General features: G+C 24.0%; 1 long non-coding RNA gene across 1 annotated transcript in view; it reads right to left on the bottom strand.

Annotated features, from left to right (window-relative positions):
- Positions 1 to 1,093: 1,093 nt before the first annotated feature.
- LOC129612467 (uncharacterized) overlaps positions 1,094 to 23,532 on the bottom strand; it is a 134,955-nt gene continuing 112,516 nt past the window's right edge. Inside the window, exon 3 of the long non-coding RNA XR_008697232.1 lies at positions 1,094 to 1,175. This is a non-coding gene — a long non-coding RNA (uncharacterized LOC129612467). The remainder of the gene's footprint in view (positions 1,176 to 23,532) is intronic.

Raw genomic sequence — 23,532 nt, 5'->3', positions numbered from 1 at the left:
ACATTTTAATATGACAAGACCATTATATTTCATGAAAATCGCTTATTCTCATATTTCTCAATCATTCGGTTTATTCTGTTTAAATTACGGGCAGTTTATTGTAAATACAATTGAAGACCTTATAAGCAGAGTGGTCTAACTTACAGATTGTCAATTTCGAAATAGTTTTATAAAACTATTAAGTAAAATATTAATTCATGTTATAAAAGAAAGAGAAGAATAAGTGAAAAGAATTATTGCAAGTCCGTTCAATAGTGCTAAATTTTTCAAATAAAAACTATCATCGATTCGGAGAATGGTCTAAGCCCAATTTTGTTTTTGATTTGTAAAAATTATAATCATATACAAGTGAGAGATTTATACATTTTTATTGAACTTAATTGTGTACTACATATAAAATTTGGCACAGAATTCAAGGATAAAGATTTCTGAAAATTTAAAATTAATTTATCCCACAATTTAATATATTTTTTTGAGGTTTTTGAGGAAAATGTGATTTCCTTTTTTAATTTTTGTTATTAATTTTAGTAAAGGTTGGATCATATTGCTTCTTGGACAGTATAACTATAATATTGAGGGCCGTTAAAGGTTATGAATAAAATACCAAAAAAGAAACAACCATTTATAAAAATTAATTGCTGCGCTTAATCCCATTAATTGATATACCCTATGGTTAACATGAGTTGAGACCATACCAATTTATGGTATTATGAGCAATGAGAAATTTATGGATAATAATAACAAGAAATAATTTTACACTTACATAGACACACGAAAATAATTTTCCGTTTTTAAAAATATCCTTGTTCTTATTATTATTTTCCTTTTTTTCGTTTTTTTTTGCATTTTTATTATTATTATCGTTATAATTTTTATAATTTTTATTTTTTTTTCGTTGTTTTTTTTTTATTGTACCTTTTGTAATATGATTTTAACGAGAAAGAAAGACAACATAAGAAAATATAAACGGTAGAGAGATAACGTTATTATAAAGCAAAAGCTGGTTGGGGTAAAAATAAAAAAAGTACTTACATAGAATACGCATTTTAATAAATTTGAAATTCCAAAGGTCTATAGCTTATAGGTAGATGTAAATTGTATATATCTATGTACGTTTACGTACGTAAAAACTATGAATATTTTCAAGGTGAATAATTTAATTGTACTTTGCTTACCTGAAAATAGAAAAGAAAACAAAATATAATATCGTAAGAAAAGGATAAAAATTAAATTTATTATTATTTTGTTTACTGTTACTTTTTTTAACATTGCTGTGCCTATAAGCATAGATGTATATAAAAATATTATTTATGTAAAAGTGTTTATTGGATGCCTTTATATGTTTTGTATGTTTAATGTTGTCGCTTTTCTACTCTTATTCACACTTTTCATAATTTTGTGTATTTCGTTTTTTTTTCTTTTTGAAACATTATTAAAAATAACTACAAAATGTTAATTTATTTATTTATTTATGAACATACATGTTTATTTAAGAAAATATATTATAATAGTAGTAATTGATGGATATAATAAAGATTTATATGTGTATCCTTACATTCCTACCTATATACTTTATATTAAAATATAAAATATTTTTGTCAAGGTTTATGTTACCATAGTGTTTCGAATCGAAAGTATTTTTTTTTTGAATTTCAAGAATTTCTTGAGATCTGTGTGGAATTTGATTAATGGATTTGTGGGTGAATCAAGGAGTTTATAAATTAAAAAATATTTAATTTTATTAAAATTTCAAGGAAAATTTTAGGGATTTATTATGTTAACGTTTTTTGCATGCATATTTATGGTAGATGTATTTGTAATATCAATCAATGAGCTCCAATCTTTGAAATTGGAAACTTAATTCATAATATGAATTATAATTACTTATAAATTATACAATGGTTTTGTTATGGTGTTTTATGCCAGATTTTCGGCTAATAGACATCATTACTTATTTTATGATTTTCGAATCCAAAAACCAACAATATGTTTTGTTAATTTTTATTGTGTTACATTTCTACTGCCAGAAAATTAGCATGTCTAACATGCCACACTTTACATTTTAATTTAGCTCTTTTATTCATATTAAGCTCAAATTTCTTTTTTGATGTAGAATTATTAGGGGTTTTATGATACTTCATTATCGGGAAATTTTATAATATTTACCGATTAAAATCATGGCTCTTTTTTTTTACGCACTTTATATAAAATATTTCAATAAATTATGTTACAAAATTTTTATTCAATTGAAATTTTCATTAATAATTATAAATTTCGTGAATTGCCACATTCGGCTTATAGTTGTAACATCAATTTTTAAATAGTTTTTATCGATATTTATGAGTGCGAGCTTATGAAAAATAATAAAAATGTCATGTTAATAAAACATTGGTTATATGAGTGATTTTTTCTTTATTATAGAGAAATTTTTTTTTGTTATTTATAAGAAAATTTTAATATTCAAAATTATATATTTTTTATTTTACCTTTTCTTAAATTTTTCGTAAAGATTTTCCAAAATTATTAAAGTGTAGGATAGTGAAAATGTGATATAGTTTCAAATTTTAATAAAATTTTAAGAAATTTTTGGTATAAGGTACTTATAGCTTTTTGAGTATTTTGGGATTGGCTGCTGTGTTTTATGATTAAAAAATTAATTAGATACGGGTACAATTTTTAGCTTGGTTCATGAACAAATTTTGTAGTTTTAGTCTTGGTAAATATGATAGATACCATACTTTTGAAATGAAATAGTTAACCAAATTTAGGGCCTGCTCGTCGGAACTGGTAACCTGGTAACTATTATTATTAACTATTGCGTATCTCTTTTTCAAATGTATACAAAATTTATTGAGATTGTTTGTGAGTATACAAGGCGTTTAGTCGATAGTTTGACAAAAATGCAAAAATCTTATTGGAAAAATACAATATGCATTAGAAAAACGAAGAATTCTTATTTGACATTGAATAAAAAGTGAGAAAAAAACGCAAAATTCACGATTAGGATATTCATTTTTGATATATAAAACTCAATATTAGCTCTATGCTATTTCTGCATGTTAATCAGGTTTTACATTTTGCATCTCGTGCAAGTAGCAGTTATTAAAATAAATAAGTGAAGTTACAAGGTGTGAAGTTTTTGCGATATTTGAATTAATAATTATTGTCTTAGTAATGTTGTTGTCAATTTTTGCACTAAAATTGCTGCGACAGTTTTTCCTAAGTAAGTCATTGACTTCGAATAGCTTGCAATATCTTTTCATATTTTTACTATATTTTCATTCAAAATGTGTGTATACGCAGACTTCGTCTTTTGTTTTATTTTTTGAATAGTTGATTTTGAATAATTAAAATCTACAAATTTTTTTACTTCTCACTAATAAAATTTTTACTATACAGAGGCAATATTAATATCTTAAAATAAAAATCATAACCACGTGTGGAATTTAATCAATAAAGAAATTAAAAAAATAATTGTACGAATATGAAAAAATTTTTTAAATTTTGTGTTTATGTATATATTTAATTGTAATTAGAATTCGTTGAAAAGAAATGGGATGAATTATCTTGCTTTTATTATTATTCTTTAAATATCTTGCTGATAAAATGAAAAATTTATTTTTAAATTTTTTAATCACTTTAAAGCTCAACTTAAGACTGGGAAAAATTTTATCTAAATTAGATATGTTTTTTAAACAAAACAGATAAAAATCATTTAACAGATAAAAATTTTGTTAATTACGGGTTCATGACAAAAGTGTCGTAAGTGCACTTCATTTGAATAAATTACTTTATTACTTTTTCAATTGATTCAACGAGGAACAATTAATTGAATACAACTTTGCAACCGTGTATGATATACATTATGTATGTCATTCCATTTTTGATTTTTTTGATTTTTTACAAAATTTTATACTAAAAATTTTAGAAGATACACTTTTAATATTTTAAAATAATTTTATTTATATGAGCCATAAATTGTAACTTTGTTAATTTTGTTTTCCCTCTTCTTTTGTCATATTTTTTTAAGAATAAATTATTAAAACCAAAAAATAATTTTTAATAAACCTTTACTCGTATTATAGTTTCATAACAATTCTAAAAGATTATACCTGAAAGTTTTTGTACTCTTTAATATTTTGAATATGCTTTTTTCTAATGTCGCACTGCTGTACGCCCTCAATATTTTTCAAAATTTTTTTACTCTGAATTTTTATCTATAATGCTCATATTGTATACTTAGGTATAGTTTAGAGACATATACATTGTTTAGAAAAGTAAAATTTCCTTTAACTATTTGTTTTAAATTCAAAAAATTTCAACTCAAATTATGGATGACACTTTTCATACCTGCAATTTACTACCTAATATTATTTTACGTGAAAATTTCTGTGGCACATTCATAATAATTGTATCCTAGAAAATATAACATTGGTAGACACGTATGTATATTCAAATAGTCAACATTAAATACAACAATATATACATAGTATCTATCAAAAACTAAATAAAGTGGAATAAAATGGCAAAATACCACAAATAAATTTCAAAAAAAAAAACTATACATAACCGGATATTTTCCTACCTATTTCATTTTCACATACAAAAATAAAAATATTTTAGATTGCAGTTGTAAGTTTGCTATAAAGTTAAAATGTCATTTGAAAATTTTTACAAAATATCTACAAACTGTGAACGCGAAGAAATTTTAGCTTTTTTATTAAATTTTTAAACAAAAACTAATTCCAAAAAAAAAAAAAACTGAACCGGAAGTTATCCATATTTAAAAATTATGATATTTGCTTGCGGAAATTTTCAATCAAAATATTTTTCATTTAAAATTTTTTACATATTGTTGTAGTTTCCATATATAATAAAACATTTCCATATATAATTATTTAACAAAAATTGTGTAGAATGTTGTATAATAATAGATAAATGTGATCACAAAATTTGATGAAAATTGCGAAATAGTTGGGTGCTTATTGTCATTTTAGGCTTCCTTCTGTACAGAGTGATTAAATATAAATTCTTAATATTATTATGCTTGATTTGTAAATCAAAAATAATTATCACATATCCTATTTAAGAGTAAATACTGGAAATTTGCAATTACATGTACAAGATTTCTATAAAATATTATTAAGTTATAACTTGACGCCCCGTAACAAATCGTAGAATTAAATGATTTAGTTTTAAATTTCGGTTGGTAAATAATTTAATTTTTCAAGATCGTTTCCTCTAAAAATATTAAAAATTTTAATAATTTTCTTTTGTCAGGATATTCTTTCGATCATTTTGAAAGTTATATTAAGCAAATTTTTTTAATTATATCTTTTCGGTTTCCTTAAAATAGATTTAAAAGTAGTTAAGTTTTAGTTACCAACACGTAACAAATATTTTAAGTTCTGTACTCAATATACTTCAATTTTCAGAAACCCTTGTTGTACTATATTTGCACATATTCTTGATATTCATTGCAATTCTTTATGTGAGATATGCTAATATTTTGTACAAGTAAATTAATTTATTAAAAAATCTTGCAGAGCCACCTGTGCTTAAGGCAACACAATTTGTTTACCTAAACAGTTTTCTATCTAAAACATGTCCTCCGCATTGTTTTCTTTTTTCCCTTATTTTTCCCTTTTCTCTTGCTTCCATTATAATTTATTTCATCAATATTATATGTATATTTATTTTTATTAGTTATGCAAACATATCCTGAAAAATGAATTCCGAGGGGAAATTTATTACTCTATGTTTATAATATTTTTGTTCTTTTCTTTTCTTATTTTTTTATAGGTATTTCGTTTTGTTTTCCACCAATACTATTCCATAGATTTATAGTTTTATGAATAACGTGTATATTATAGTTTTATGCTCCCGCGGAAAATAGTGTTGTACAATACTAATAGCGAAAAAAAGAACGAAAAACTAAAATACTAAAACGGATTTTGAATTTTAAATGCATTTAGGACAAAAATGATTGCATTTCATAACATATTATTATATGTTATGCTCATGTATAATTAATTAAAATTATGTTAAATGATACAATATTTATGTATGAATATGCAAATAACTTGGGCATGTAGAATAATAATTGTATATTGGGTCTACTAATATGGAACTTATATTGTAGCTAATAAAATTATATTTGTTTTAAAGGACAACGGTAAGTGTTTTACAGAATTTTATTCATAGTGTAATAAAGAGATATCTTATAATTTTTGATGAACCTAAAAATTTTGGAATTTCAAAAATGTCTAATGGGAAACTTTAATTAGAATTCATATTGGGCACATTTTAGTTTTTATATAGAGAAAATATAACTATTTATTCTTTATTTTCTTGAACAGTGGCACCATTTCAGTTTAAGGGTAATTTAAGAATGTTTTTCAATAGCCGCTTTTCATTTAATTCCCAATTTATGTAAAACAGATGAAGTTTTCAAAATATTTCTAAATTTTTATTGTAATCATATACGCTTTAAATTTCCAATTGGTAGACCTTATAAAAAATCGTGTAAAGGTTTTAAACTTTTTATAATGTCAAAGACATGATTTTCCTATTTTCTCTTTCCCTCTCATATAATAAGAATTTTGGCTTTTTTCACGTTTATTTTGTTGTTGCCTGTTTTTTTTTTTGCTCATAAAATCCGCTAACACGAATCATATCAAGGAAGTCATGGGAATTCAACATATTAAAGTCAATAAATAAAATATAGACATATACACATAATATATGTATATTAATATCTGTTATATATAGTATGAGAATTAAAACGTATACAGGATATAATTAGCTTTCGTCCTTAGAGGATATTATTGTAATTTTGAAGTGATTTTTTATTTGTCACATATTAACATATGAATATGGTTATAACATATGTACATATTACCTATCATTGTAATATACATAAAATATGCACATTGCATTATACACATAACAAAATATAAAATATTGAACAATTAAATTATAATTCGAATCTCAAGTGAATTTTCTATATAATTTTCAAGAACATTTTTTTTTTTTTGTTTTTGGGAATTGCTGTATTGCATATAGGTTTAAATACATAATATTATAATTATTGCAGAATTTATTTGCGAAATCATTCATTATCCTTTCAGAAACTAAAAAAAAAAGGTATACGTGAACAAATTACGGAATGACGTATTAAGCGTTAATCAATTGTAAAAATACAATTTAAATGAAAATTTATGAAAATTATTTTTTGATTTTCATTTCCTTGATGTTTTTTTTTTTTTAAATATATTGAACCTATAAAATTCCATCTAATTTCATCGTTAAAGGACGTTGATTACGAACACAGAAGTGTGTTTTCTCATGTGTAGGGAAAATATTTTCCTAGAAAAAGGTATATTTTATAGAGGGTCTGATGAAAAACGTTATAAAATGTAATTTATGTTATAGTTCCCTGAATTCATTTAGATTCTATAGAACGTAATTTTCATACATACGAAATTTTTAAAATTTTTTTTCTTGTTTTTTTTTTTTTTGTAACTGTACAAAGAACATGGGAGAGTAACGTTGGAAGTAATTAAGTACTTGACATACATTTCAGAGATTCCAATACAAGAAGTAAAATTGCGTCGTATATAATTGATCTTTCAAATGATCTTTTAAACTGAAAACGTTAAAAATATAAGGAACAAACTAAAAAAAAAATGTAAGATAGCAGCCACAAAACCTTATACAAAGCCATCAATTTCATTAAGATTTTTAAAGCTTGGATACACAATAATATAATTTAAAATCAATTTGATTGCTTTAAAAAATACGACCGTAAATAAATCAAAGAAAACGCAAGAAAATGACAAAAAAATGTGTGTATCTATATGTACATATTATATACAAAATTGGAAACAACGAAAAACTAATCGGAAAATTATAAAGAAATTCAAAAAAGAAAAGAAGAAGCAAACATTAAAATCAGTGATGCCGTTTTGTATATAAGATAGGTAGTGAGAATTTAGAATATATTGCAGTATTTTGCAATACCTACACACATATCTCATGATTAAATATATTTGTTTAAAACCCGCAAATGGAGATTCCATTAGTAAATATAGTCAATCACAAAATATTTTATAGAAACACAACTAAAAATTTAATTTTTTTGAGTTTCATATAGCAGAGTTTATTACAATTAGAATAATTTAATTGGCATAATATACATAAATATAATATATATCTCATTCAAAATATAAAAAAAAAACAAAAAATAACTTACTGCTGCTAGTTCATTTTGAAAACCTGACATGTAAAAGGAAAATTTGAGGAAATGGAATTGTAAAGCTACACGAATTTTAACGTATAGCACTAAAGTGAAAGCAACCTTTAACGTTACTATAAATTTTCAATTTTTTTTTTTAATTAAGAAATTGCAGTGCATGTGACAATCTGGTCATTAAAATATATTAAGGTTCTACTGACATTGAAATACTGCAATTGCTGTAATTCGGCAACACTGATTAGAATACCTTAAAAAATATACCTAAAAAAGAATACACAAAATAAAATAACCTAAGTATACCTTGTGAATGTGTATGTATGTATATATGTACATAACAAAGTATAATATCTATATATTCATTCATATGTACATTCATATATGGAGAGGTATAAAAAACGATAAAAACTTACAAGCGAAGGTAATCAAAAACGATAAAATATTCATTTAAATTTAAATGCTCGGAATGATTGACTACACGTATTTTATTTCCTCCATTATATTAAAATATATTACATAAACCCATTTACATACATATACAATTCATAATATTATATAAATGTTTATAAAGCAGTTGAAAAAGAAATTGGAATTTAAAGTCTATAAAATGTTTTCAGTTTATAAGAAATCGGGAAAATATTTGGTTTATTTTATGTATTTTTTAACCAAACCCACATATCAAAGGTTTGTGGTGTACATGCAGGGACAAGTAAATAGTTATTTTATTGTGCAAGTAAATATGTTTATTGCACAATAATTTTGTTTGAATCCATACATTGTAAAGTTTTACTTTACAAAACCAATGTTTTGTAGAACAGCACATTTCAGTTGAACATGTAAAAATGGTGTTTTTACTTTTGATTACTTCCAGTTCAAAGATTGCATACATTTGGGGCAAAAGAGTTAAGAAAAATAATTATAATTTTTAATTATACGACACTTGCTGTTAGTTTTCCCCGCTTTTAGAAATTTGGAAAAACTTGCAGGTTCGGTAATATAAGGCGGGAAAAATTTTAATTTTACAAATTTTGGAGAAGAAATAAATTGTGAGGGGGCGGAGATGGAAAGTTTTTTTCCATTCTTCATACGAAATAAACTATTTATTAGTGTCTAAGAGCTACTAAAATTTCCCACTTCTACAACATGTGATCTAAAAGAAAATTGATATCGAAAAGCTAAAAAAACTGATTTTATATAACGGTAAATTTTAAAGGCTATTTTGTTTTTTAAAGGCCGCTTATGCTGTGCTACTGCAGAAGAAGATAGAACTACTTCTTTGCATTTATAAAATTTGAAAAATATTTCAAATTTTATTCGTTGAAGTTCCGCTTCAACGAAAAGTCAAAAAATGGAGTTTTTAGGTATTTGAAAGGTTATAACTTTTAGATATAACAAGATAGATAGAAATATTTTTCAACGGAAAATACTTACTAGTATATATTTATATACATATGAATGATATATTTCAGCCTTCTATACTTAAGGGTGTTAAAGCTTTTAAAACAGGCGGACGGACGGAATGATGCTCTTTTTTAAGTATTTTTTTTCCAAAAGGAAAGGTGCTACAAATTGAAAATCTTATTTCTCTATTTGGTATAGACAAAGTTTATGATTTCTGAATTTAAATTGTGAATATGAATTCTTTTACAAATGGCTTTTTCAAACTAGACAATTATATTTTCTGGAGTATTTTCCGTCAAATTTTAACTAATTTTTTTGACAAATTTATTCATTCCTTATTGGAATTTTTAGAATATTTATTTATTCCTTATGTAAAATTGGCTGGATTTACAAAACTGAACTGTCGGATTTCCAGGAAATCAACTAATTATTTGTTTTATATAATTGAAAGTGTTAATTTGACCCTTAGTAATAAGTTCTGATGCTGGCACGTGATGTTCCTGTAAAACACACGATTTCGTTATGTTACCTGAATGAGTTTATACATGTAATATAAAATATAATGAGGATTGTTTAAAATTAATCAAAAATCTAAAATTAGCCTATATAGAGTACACAAAGTTCTATTCGTTAAAACCTTGACTTGTGAAACTTGGTGCCATCGTAATACAATCTTTTCTTGCTCTGGCCAATGTGGTTGGTTAAAATATCAAAAAAGCTGCTGATTTGCTTTCATCAAAATGCTATGTAACGCCAAACTTAATAATCTAACAATAATTACTTGAAAAAATTAAATACAAAATTCCTCGCAGAAAATTTAAAAAACGAATACAAAATTATTGTAAAATTTCAATTTTTCCATCTACAAGTAACACGCACCTGTATTTTATTCTGTTCCCTTACCCAAATTAAACTTGTAATAAAATAAGACCTTGTTAAAAGTTTTTACAAGGTATTGAACTTTTTATTTCTTTTTGTTTTTCAAATTTTCGAACAAAATTTTTTACATGATAAAACAAAACTTTTTTTTTTGTTTTTAATTCCCTGCTCTTCGATATTGCCTTCAACTTTGATAGATGATACTCGATATAATTTCACTATAAAATAATGATAATCTTTGCATGCTATAAAAAAAAATAATAAAAAGTATTTATAAAAACCCGAAAAAAACAAAAATTTTATAAAGTCTCGCATTACGTTACTTCTACTGCCTTTCTTTAGGTAGCATAATAAATTTGATTTTCCAACAAATAGGTATATTGAAGACGATTGCATGGAAATGTTGTAAACCTAGAATAACCTTTTGCAAAGTATACAAAATCGAAAACAATAAATAAAATCGAATTAGAAATTGGGACAAAACAATATGGTAAGACTGAAAATATAAGCTAAACTTACATATTCAAGAATAATACGGTCATCTGTCAATAACATAAATGATCCATTTACTCATTGTTTGTTCCACTAGAGGTCATTTAACAGAGCCGACAAGTTTATGTTTAGGTTCCTGATATTTTCCTGAGAAATAACATAAAGTTGAGTCTTGCCAGGTTTACCATTACCCAACGAGAGCTTTCTCATTCTTTATTATATAAAACCAAACAAGGTGGCTATAATGCAACTCATAGAGATACCATAGAGTTGACAAGATAAACTCTGCCTATATTCCTATAGGTTTGTTAAGCCATAAATTCCATTCAACTTTTTATTTTTTTAATTTTTGCTTTAAAGCATTGTAAACTGATCTATTTTGAGGATGATTGAAAAGATTGGTTTCCTTTTTCTTTTTTTTTAATTGTTATATACCGGGGTTAAATTTATATTTATTATTGAAATATATTTGTAAATGGGTTTGTTTTTTATCCCTTTTAAACTCATATTGGTAGTTAGGTAGGGTCGCTAAGTATATGAAAATTTTTCCTTCTTCTGTATTAATATTTGCTTTTTATTCCGATCCGGAATTATGTGTACATAAGTGTACCTACATAATATGTTTATACAGAGGAGAAGTAGAATTTAAAAAAAATTATAAATTTTAGTTGTTCTATATGAAAAGTAATTTTCATTGAATAAATAATAATAATAAAAAAGTGAATTTAAATGCCAGAAAATGAATTGTTTAAATAAAAAATGAAATAAAATGTAAGAGAAAAATAACAATAACAATAATATGGAATAGAAATTGGAATTAGTGTGGAAATTAAATGGATAATAAAATAGAAAATTTAAAATAAATAAAAGAGAAAGGAAAAAGAAACTTTTTTTTATTTATTTGTTATTTTAATTTTTGTTGTTTTTCGTTTTCTGTTTTTTTTTTGTAAAATCAAAATAATTTTGTTCCGTTTTCAATATTTTCACAATATTTTTCGGGATCCCAGTTTTGTTCGTCAACCCTTTGTACATAACAATGGGCAGAAGTCGTATCTGAATTCCTAAGTGTCATCGAAATTGCTATGAAATGTTTGAGAAAATAATTGATTTAAATTTCTCAATACTATAAAATTTCCAATAGGAAGTATATCAAATGAGTCTATTTTGAAGGCAAATTAAGATTTTTGAAAAGTAGTTTGTTTTAATGCATTCATTTTTAATGAAGGTATAAAGGCAATCAAGTCAGGTACGAAGATACAAATACAGTCATATTTTAAAAATTTTAGTCAGAAAGAATCAGGCCTACGTTAAAGTCAGGAAATCGAAGGGAGCATGCCATAAAATATTTAAGGCATATAAAATATTTAGGCAATTTTCTGTAGAAGTAAGTTGTAGACAATCATTTGAAAAACAAGTATTTTTTAAAATAATAAAAATACACGATAGTCAAACGCATTTTAAAAGACATATAAATTTTTTTTCTTTAGAAAGAGTCTTAAATTTTTTAAAATTTTCTTACGCATTTCTGACAATTTAAATTACGATTCAATCATGTTAAAAACAACTCAACGGAATCAATTTATACCTGAAGAAAATTTGTAGATTGGTTGTGTTTCCTATGTTTACTTAATATTTTTTTCTGTTACCTAGTCCTTTTCTTTTAAGTTATATTGAACTAACAAAAAAATAAATCGGAAATGTCGATAATTTAAAAGAATAAAGTATAGGAAAACATAATAAAAAAAATAAATAAAAATAAAAAAGAAAACGGAAAATTTATATTCCATTAAATTGTTTTAAAATTGGAAAATTTTAGGGTTTATTTTCAATTTTCTCTGTTTTTTTTTTGTTATGATTGTTTTTCTAATTTTTATTATTATTTTTATGCTTGATTTCTATTTATTCAAAAGGACTTCTACCAAAGACATTTGGTTTATTTTTTATTATGTATTAGTAAATTATTATTGTGTTGTCTAAAAAATAATATTTTCTATATATAAATGTATATATAGAAAGTGCACTATAATTTGTGGTGAGCCACCGATTTAGGTTTAAAAAATGTAGTAGAGAATTGAAAGAATTTTTAATTTGAGCATTTTTAATTAAAATGATTAGAAAATTTACGAAATACAAAGGTTTGGGACCAAAAATAATTAATGAATATGCTACTGTTATAGGTGAAATAGCATAAAGGATCTTAATATTGTGTAAAGAGAATGAGAAGGGAAGAATTCAAAAATGCCTGTCTCTAAGATGGATATCTGTCCTAAGATAAATGATGCCTTTGCAAATGTCCTTTTTCTTATTAAAAAAAAATTCTTAAATATTATCTGTAAATCAAGATTTGAGAGTAGTTGTGTAAAATTTTACAAACTTTAGCGTGAAGGATAATTTTTGCTGCTTAATTAATAGCAGCAAACTTTTTTGGTGGAATTTTTCATTTTTATTTGTTTTTGTTTGAACTTAAAAATATTTACTATATTAAAAGGAGAGAAGACGAAGTTCTAAGGTCTTATGAATTTTGTTTCAATATACTTTTTATGTTTTTAATAATACACCTTGTACCTAAAATCTTTAATATTCATTCAATTCAAAGTATAAAAGTGTGTACAGGCTGTGAAATGTACAGAATATCAAAATATAATAAATGTAATTTCCATATTTTATCAAGAAGTATTTGTATAGTTTTATTTTTTTTAGAATATATTTGTATGTATTCAATATTAATATTGTAATATTAATATTTTTAATGTTGTTTTGTATGGATAGATGTATATCTCATGAACTATATGAACTATACATGTATAAGAAGACTATATGACAGGGGTGGCCAGACTTGGTCATGGTAAGAGCCAAAACTCAAAATCTTGAATTTTTTGCGAGCCGCAATGATATAAATTATAAATTATGTAATATCTGGCTGAAAATGTTCTAGTGCTACAAATAAAAAAGAGTTAGAATTAAAGAAAAAAAATATGATATTTTTATACTTTACTGGTTGATGCATGTGGCTTGGTTTGTATTGCAAATTTCTGAAAATCTGGCTTATAATTAATTGTAATATAAAAACGTAGAGTATTCGGAAACTCAGACAACTCAGATTTTGTAAAATTTGACGTATAAGAATTTACCAATATATACAAATTATTTTTCCATACGTTAAGTAAGCATTGACAAAATTAAAAAGTGTGGGAAAAGCTATACTCTACTGCGTTTTTTACTTTCAGTCAAATTTGAGCTGCACTAAAAATATTTGTTAATTTTGTCTTCGAGAGCCGCATGAAATTGGTTGAAGAGCCACATGCGGCTCGCGAGCCGCAGTTTGGCCATGTTGGCTATATGATATACTTATAGTATTTTATATTATTATTTTGGTATTAGATTATTAGGCAATATATGATTAGGACATGATTTCCCTTTTTTGTTGTTTTATAGTAGATTACAGAAAATGAAAATTTATATCCTTCTACTCTATAATATAGATCTATATCCAAAGATATTTTAAAAGAGTATAGGACTATTTAGGACAAATTGAATAATATTACATGTATGTATATGTATATTAACATGTATAGTACATACTTATTCAAATTATATCTATAAACAGTGTAAATGTGTATGTATCTATAATCAAAGCAAGCAAATAATCTTTTTTCCATATGTACATGAATAGGCATATATTTATAGGGTATTAAAGTTAATAGGAAGAAAAACGGTAATGATTTTGGTGGATTGAATAGTAAAGGTGTGGTTATCTAATTTTAAAATAAAAATGAAAATCATGTAAAGAATTTATAAGATTTGGTTCTCGTTAAACACATTTATTCATGTATAGCGTTATGTGTTCCGTATTATATGTATGTAAATGTACATTGGCATTAATTTAAAAAAAAAGAATAAAAATATTTTTAGGAAATTTCTAAAATAATCTATAAAGATTATAATTTTTTTCTTTTTCTTATTGATTTTGTTTTCTTTTAATATTATGTTAGTATTTTTATTTATTAAGAATAAGAATCTTTTATGTTTAAGAATATTATTTTTTAGAATAACAATATTTAGGTTTATTTATTTTTTACTCACATTCTTAATTGAATTTCTTGTATTTTTGACAAAATTATTTTGTGAAATTTAATTTAGAATAAATAAAAATGTGAACTATCTTGTAACGAAACAAACGAAAAACAAAAAAAATTAAAAAAGGGTCAAGCAGATTTTAATGGTTTTCTAAGGAAAGTTGAGATATATAATCATTATAAACGAAAAACCAATCTGTAGGTAAATATTTTTTTTAAAGATGTAAACTTAAGCAACTGTTCAAAGTTACTAACATTGGATTTGCCAACAGCCTTGTTAATTTAAAATTTGTTTATAACTATAAAATGAATGTTGAAATCTAAGCCGGATTAAGTATCAAAATTACTCCCAAATATTCATAAAATTATAACTTTTTTCAAACAGTTGGGTTTTTTCTAAAAATTTAACTACTTTTAATTTAAATAATATTTGTGTTTTTATTGTGCACTACAGGAAGAAAACGGAAAATTGAAAAAAGTTACTATTATAATTTCATGAATTAATTCCCAAAATTTGCTGAAACAAATAGTAGCTCGCCTAACCCTCGCCTTAGAGTAAAAAATTTCTTAAGAAAAGTGAAAATTGTTGTACCTTTTGAAATTGATCTATCGCTCTTTAGAATTAACCACAAACATAACATGTTCTTATTCTTAAACTGCCATAGTGATCCAGCGAATAATTATACAAAAAGAGAAACACATTGTGAATATTAAGCATATTTGAACACATTTTAGATAATATTAATAAACATTAGATCTAATTAATATTGTAATTTGAATTAAAAAAAATTAATTTCAATTTTTTATCATGAAAAAAAATTATAATAAAGTCGGATCAAAACAATGATTTGTGATGTAGCACTTCAACAAATTGAAATACTGCTTTTAAAATCAATCTAGCTATATATGTTCTACATTCATATACAAAACTACTTCGAGGATTGAACACATTTAGAATGAGGCAAGAGCTAATTGCGTGAGTTAAAAAAATACTTATATTTTGTATTGCCATGCCATTTACTTTTAGTTATCCGCATTTAGAGAAATTTGGAAAAGCTCGAATTTTCAGATATATAATGTGCCAAAAATACAAATTTTTCAAATTTCAATGAGTAATAACATGAGAGGGGTTATCACTATTTTCCTGCGTTTGGAAATATCAAAAATGCTTATGGTTTCGCTACGGTAAATAGATAAAAAATTGAATTTTTAGGGTTTTGTGGTATTACCCCACTTTAGAAGGAGGAGAAATAGGTAAAAATTTTCTTCTACGGAAATAAATTACAGTAAAGATCTATCTACATATGAAATTTAAACTTGCTATCTTTAAGGGCGTAAAAGTTTTGTAAATAAATCTACGGACTACGGACTGGCGGACAAAGTCAAATTAATAATCATTTTTTTTTCAAATTTTTTTTTGAAAACATACTAATAATCACCAAAACCCCATATAAATAAATTTGAGTTTGAAACGAAAAATCCAATCTTTCCAAAGGATATTATTAAAATGTAAAAGAACCATAAGAAAGAAGTATTTGTCTTTATGTATATTTTGTAATTTTTTATAATTGGATTTTAAATTTTTTTTTGGTTTCCAAACAAACTTCCTTTTCAATTTTATTTGAATTCATAATAAAATTACGAATTTAATTGTTATTTGCATTCATAAGAATGAAAAAAGATTTTTTTTAATTTAAATGAAAAGTTTTTAATTTTGAAATAAGTGCAAAAGAATTAACTCACAAAATTTTATTGTAAGTAACTCGTTCCTAATAAGAAAATATTTTCAACTGTCTCGACCTTCAGTCACTCAGCAAATTTTTGCAACAATGGAGTGCGCATTTCAGTTAACAAATTATAATGAAGAGTTCTTAAAATTTATTGTTTGAACAAAAGAGTTTAATAACATATTATAGTTTGCATCCAATTTGCATAGAAAGAGATCGCCTGATAATCAATGGGAACCTACAAAGAAAAGAAAGCATTATTAAGCATGATAGGCATAAAAATGTGTCGATATTTTAAACTCTATACAAGAGGGAAAATAACAACTGTAACAACTTAAGCAGTTTTATGTCAATTAAATTGGTAAATAGCAAAATTTTTGACATTTGAATAATTTCTGTCAAGTACAATCTCAACAATATAATACATTTATTGTGTATTAAGCGTTTTATATATTAATTTATAACACTATGGATAAGTTAATCTGACATGCCATCTTTATCAACGAAAGCCACAATTTTAGGTAGTATATCAAACAAACAAGAAACTCCTAGATGTACCTCATATAATGCAACGGTTAAGAATTTCAAACAACTTCGAAAATAGTTTGTATATGTATATTTTCTAACACGACAAATAAATATTTTTTCCTTAATTGACCAGAATATTTTTATTCAAATAAAATTTAATATTTTTATTTAAATTCTATTGTTTTCTATGCCATTTTTAAGGATTATAAAATTATTTCGTATTATATATACATATATACATATGTGTTTAAAATTAAAAATATAAGAAATAAATTGAAGGAAATAAAAATTTTTTTAAATAATAATCTTTAAATTTAAAAGGACATTCATTATTTTTGTAAAATAATGGAAAAAAAAAATATTTACCGATTACGAATATGGTCATTTTATAAAAAATAAAATATACTGTAGTATATACATGCATATATATGGAAAATGTAATACATTAAATAATTATTGGTATTTACTCAGTTTTGTAATGTACAAATTATGCAATTGAAATTTAATGTGTGTTGTAGGTTAAATTTTTTATATGTATAAATCTTCGAATATAAAAAAATTCTGTATTTTTAAATCCTTTTTTCTTCTTTTAACAATACTCAAATTAATCCTTTTCATTTGGAAAATTTTAATTTTTTTTTTTTGTGGAGAGTTAGTGGTTTTTAAGCTTAAAAAGAAATTATTTTAGTAATTTGTTATTTTAATGGTAACTAACTACTGTGTACATATCTATAATCAAATTAAATTTTTATGACTACTGCAAGAATAATTCTGGGCAAAAATTTATGTTGAAGTTTTGACAAAAAAAAGAAATTTTTTAATTTTTATGATAATAAAAAGAAAATTTTCATTTGAGTTTCAATTTGTGATAGAGAGAATTTTATTAAGAGTTTTGACAAAATAGCTTATAAAAGAAATCGAAAATTATTTTAAAGGATTGCAAGGAGAAGTCAGTTATTGTACAAACATTTGAAAAATTTCAATAAAATAATGATATTTAAGGCTAACTAGTGGAAGTTTTTTCATACAGCAGCAGAACAGATGGATGACGTAATCACTAATTGGAACGATTCAAGGCAGAAAAATTTTATTAAAATATTTTTTCTTCTCGAACTGGACTCAACTCAACTCAGTGGCATACCGTTTTCTAAACGGTCGCTCTACCAAGTGAGATAAAGTGGTATGAAGAAGTTGTTCTTCACATCAATTTGTACTGTAATCCACATGAATAGCAAGTAATAAAATTATTAATTTTTAGGTTTGTTAACTAAAAGTTATTTACTTTTTTAAAAGTGGAAAGAAGTAATTAAAACGCATTTTAAAAAGTGGAAAGAATTATTTAAAACACTTTTGCTAAGTGATATACATTAGAGATTGGGCTCGCTTATGTGCTGACCAGATCAGATTTTTTTCAATAGACCGCAAACTATTAAATTTATGGGAAAAATAAACTATTTTATTTTTCCCATAAAATTTTATTTTTCATTTTTTATTTATTTTCACATGATTTGAGAACTAAATAATTTGAAATTTTTCTTTAAATAAATATATGTATATACAAAGAGCTGTTTTTGTTATACAACAAAGCTATTTTAATAATTTAGAAAAACTTTTTTAGCAACAAAATGATGAACTTAAAAATGATTTCGAATAAAACTTTGTAAAAATAATTTAAATTCTCCACATTTCCTAATTCAATTCTTATAAATATTAAAAATCAAATTTATTGATGAAGAAAATGTCTCTATATAAGAATTTCTTATTTTATCCTCTACTTAAATAAATTTATTTATTTCTTGAATTATTTTAATGAATATTCTTGTTGAAAGTGATGTGAAACTAATTTTAATCTAATCCAAATTTGAAAATTGCCACAATAAATATTTTGCGTATGCATAAATTTTTTAGTTTTTTTTTCATTCACATACTGTTTACGCAAAAAAGCTAAATAAATAAATTTCGATCCCACAAATAAAGCAAATACATATTTTAAATCTCAAATTCTGAAAACCAAAAAAGCATTATAAAAGGATAATAAAAGAAAAATATTTCGAACAATAATTTTTTTTTTTACGAAAATCCAGCTTTTGTCATAAGCAAACCAAATATGAAAAGCCAAATAATATGAAAAAATAAAAACAAAAAAAAATATTTTTATATTATTTTGAAAAATTAGATCAAATCAGCTTAAAAGGATAATAATAATCATTTGTAGCTCTTTTGTGGAAATCAAAAAATCATATATGAAGAATTTATTTATTTTTTTCCCCCTTAATATTTTGTTCGCCTTCCTTTTAGCAAAAATATGATATGAAATCAAAAACATTAACAAGAAGAGACAAAAATTTTTGAACCGCAAACTACTCAAAAAAAAAGTATGATATAAGCATTATTCAATCGTATTTACTTTAATTTTTATCCCTTTTTTCTAAATCCTTTTCCTTCTTATATTTTTAACTCTTTTTTTCTGGTTTCCTTTGAATCATTTTGAAAGGATCAACTTGTATTATTATTATTGTGTTTGATAATAATTTCATCAAGTAAATTTAGGTAGTTTAGTTCTATATATATATAGGAAAATACAAAAACCAAATGGGGAGTTCGGACTTTTTAAAATAATGAAACCAACTACGGTTATGAATTACAAATATGAACTCAAAGTTTTACTATTGTGGTTAAAAACAAATAAAATATTAGAAAATGGCATGTGGAGGCTAATATTATGCATAAAAGTCTCCTAAATATTCGAAATTTGGTTGAAATTATATTTAGTATACTAAATCTATTATGAATTGATTATCCTTTAAAATATCTTTATAGTACAGAGGATGGGGAATAAGTATAGTATTATGCGTTGTAATTCAGGGGCTAAAAGGTGCCAATTAATCTAGGTATCAAATCAACAGCTCCGAGAATGTTATCATTTATGTCATTAATTCGCATTCAATTTTTTTCTAAAAAATTTAAAATTCAATATAACATAGAAAATAATTTAGAAATATTCTAAGTATAATTCCAGTAACAATTAATTCCATAATAATTTCGAAAATGTGCTTCGTTAATGTACTTGCAATATGCTCTAGAATGAATACTTACAAAATTTATTTTCAATATTCAACTATTACTCCAATTTTGAAGTTCGATCGTTGTTCTCATGAGCAATAATAATTGATCATGACCAATACATTTACTAAAATTAGTACTTTAAATTTAATATTGGATTTACTCTCTGTTTTTGTTAAAAAATAAAATTCACAGATTTTTATTCTATTGTTTTGAAATATTATTGGGTGTAATAGGTATGTTAAATAGATCTTTATGCCATAAAGGCATGTATAATATAAAATTATCTTTTAAATAAAAAAATTTAAATTTTTCATTCATAAATTGGGAATGAAATGCTATGCAATAGGGATCATTGGTACCTATAAGTACTGTCAAACTCTTTTGCAGTACAACAAATGCAGAGTTTGAATAATGATGTTGGAAAAATTGCATCCTGTATTTAGTACAAGTTATCGGAAAATATTCCAGTTAATTATCATATTTCAATAAAATTTTTTATTTTTAGCTGGATCACTTCATATTTTCAGATATAATCGAAAATCTTGAACACTAACTTGTCGAAATTTTCTCATAAGCTCGAATAAAACCGAACTTATGCTTCCTTTGTGATTGTATTCCAATATAATTTATTTTTTATTTCACAATGTATATAATTCAAACAATAACATTATAACACCCTTTAGAAAAATTTTGTATTAGATTTTGATCCTAAAATAAACATGCATAAATATTATTCGCATAGAAGTAATAAAATAAACAGCAAAAATAAAAAAATAAAAAAAAGGATTTAGAAAAACTAAAAAGGGAATTTGCAAACATTTTATTTACATATTATAGTTGTATTATGTAAGGCAAATATTGTAAGTATATGCATCCAGTTATAAATGTATTCTATCAAAAATGTTAGAAAACCAAAAAATAAAATAAAAAAAAATTATTATTTTATTTCTCATAAATAATTCAAAATTTTATTTTAATATTTACATCGGTTTTTCCTGTTTTATTTTAATCATATTATGTTAGATTGTACAACATGTACTTATATAATACTTTTATGTTTAATATTGTGTATATTGCAAAGCAAAACTTTGTAAGTACAAATTTCTATTTTTTCGGTAAATTAAGAGAAAATCAAAGTAAATTGAAAATCAAAATGTTTTAATAAATTTATTTTTTTCAACACATTTTTCTTTTTAAATATTGTGAACATAAAAATGTCTTTCCAAAATGCTAGCAGCATTACTTGAGGTAATTTTTAATTATCCAAACGTTTACATTCATAATACACTTAAATTAATTTTTTTCGAATAATTTTTGAATTAATTTCGTAAGAAACAAGCAAAAACTTTTAAAAACGAGAAAACATAGAACGCACCGTGTAAACTCCGTGCCACCCACTCGATATTTTTTCAAAGATTTAACTAAGACTTAGTTTCTTTGTTGTGATTGATGAGCTGTTAATATTATAATATTATTGGTGCCAAATACGAAATTTTTAGGATTTATACGGCAGCCATCGTAAGGAGTTATACAATCATAAATAAGTTTAATTAGAATAGTGGTGTTATTATTGCACTAGTTTATTCAACATTTAACTATTTATATAGTTTCTGAGATGTTGTAATTAAATTATTTGTCGAGTTGAATGGTACCTACGTTTATGATATCTAACTGGTTCGATGGAATATTAAAATTTAGTGCAGCTCTTGTGGGAACAATTCTTAGCAATTTGTTAGATATGCTTAATGCGTTCGTGAGGGTATATAAAATGCGCTTATCTAATAGCAGGTTAGACTGCCGAAATCAAAGTAAACAAATTTGAATTCGATATTTTATAAAAAAAAAGAATTCCTTAGAAATTTTTTATGCACGGAATCTGTTTTATGCCTATTAACCTAAAATAAGATTTTTGTACTATATATTTTCAATATAAACCTGTACAGTTTTAAAACATTTTGTTTTACAGGCTCATATTATATTTTATATAAAAAAATAACTATAACAGAAATTTATTATAATTTTACATTCGAAAAACTATGTATAGAGAAAGAATAAGCTATTTTTTCCTTGTTTCCTATATTTATAAATATTATTTTGCTATTTTTAGTTTTCTCTGAATATGATTTTTATATAGGATTTCGAAGGGATTTTTAAAATTAACATTTTCTACATAATATATACAACTATTGCTAATGTCAAATGTATGAATAGCATATATGCATATTATACTGCTCCACTATGGCCACATTTATGTATTTACTATTATTGGTACACAATATAAATACTAATTTCAAAATATTAAATTATTTGAAATTTATTTATTAAAATAATCCAAAAACATCATGAATAAAATATATTTTTATTTTAATTTTACCATATTATATTTTTATATTGTTTGCATTTTTCATTTTTTTTAACGTGTTTAGGTGAATTTTTACATTATTGAGAGATTGTTATCCTGATTTTATATTTAATTTTTCATAATTTTGTAAATTATTATTTTAATTTATAGAACAAAAAATAATTTAAAGTAATACATAATTTACAGCTTATTGTTTTATAAAACAAAATGATAATATTTTAAAATAGAAGAATAATATTCTATGTATAATAGAAATTTTAAAAACGCACAGTAAAAAATTGTGGTAGTCAATTTTAATATAAATTCCCATTGATAAATTGTCGTTTCCATCGATAAATAATCTATCTCGATAACATTACTTTTTTTCGGCATTTCACGGTACTCTTTACAAAAAAAATACTAAAAAGATAATTCCTTTTTATTCTATAAAATATGATCACCGAAATATTAAACAGTTTCCTTTTCCAATTTTTATATTGAAGGGCCTGTTATATTGGCACTTATTTCCTCACATAGGAAACGTAACATGTTAACAACGTCCGGAATGAAAACGTTATAAAAAGCTTTACATTGTGTTGCGATCCGAATTCGTTTAACAATGAGTTTGTGATGCATTTTCGGAATCCTAGTTGTAGAGACATTAAACATGAATTGTAATATCAATTATAAAAAAAAATTTACATTATATATTGTATATGCAGCAAAATTATTTTCTTGTTTGAAAATTTTTCAAGACTCTTCCGGTTT

This window comes from Condylostylus longicornis, unplaced genomic scaffold (genome assembly GCF_029603195.1).
Source record: "Condylostylus longicornis isolate FDR11 unplaced genomic scaffold, ASM2960319v2 ptg000072l, whole genome shotgun sequence".
NCBI lineage: Eukaryota > Metazoa > Arthropoda > Insecta > Diptera > Dolichopodidae > Condylostylus > Condylostylus longicornis.
The sequence above is the reverse complement of the archived record's forward strand: the minus strand, read 5'-3'. Positions and strand labels throughout refer to the sequence as shown.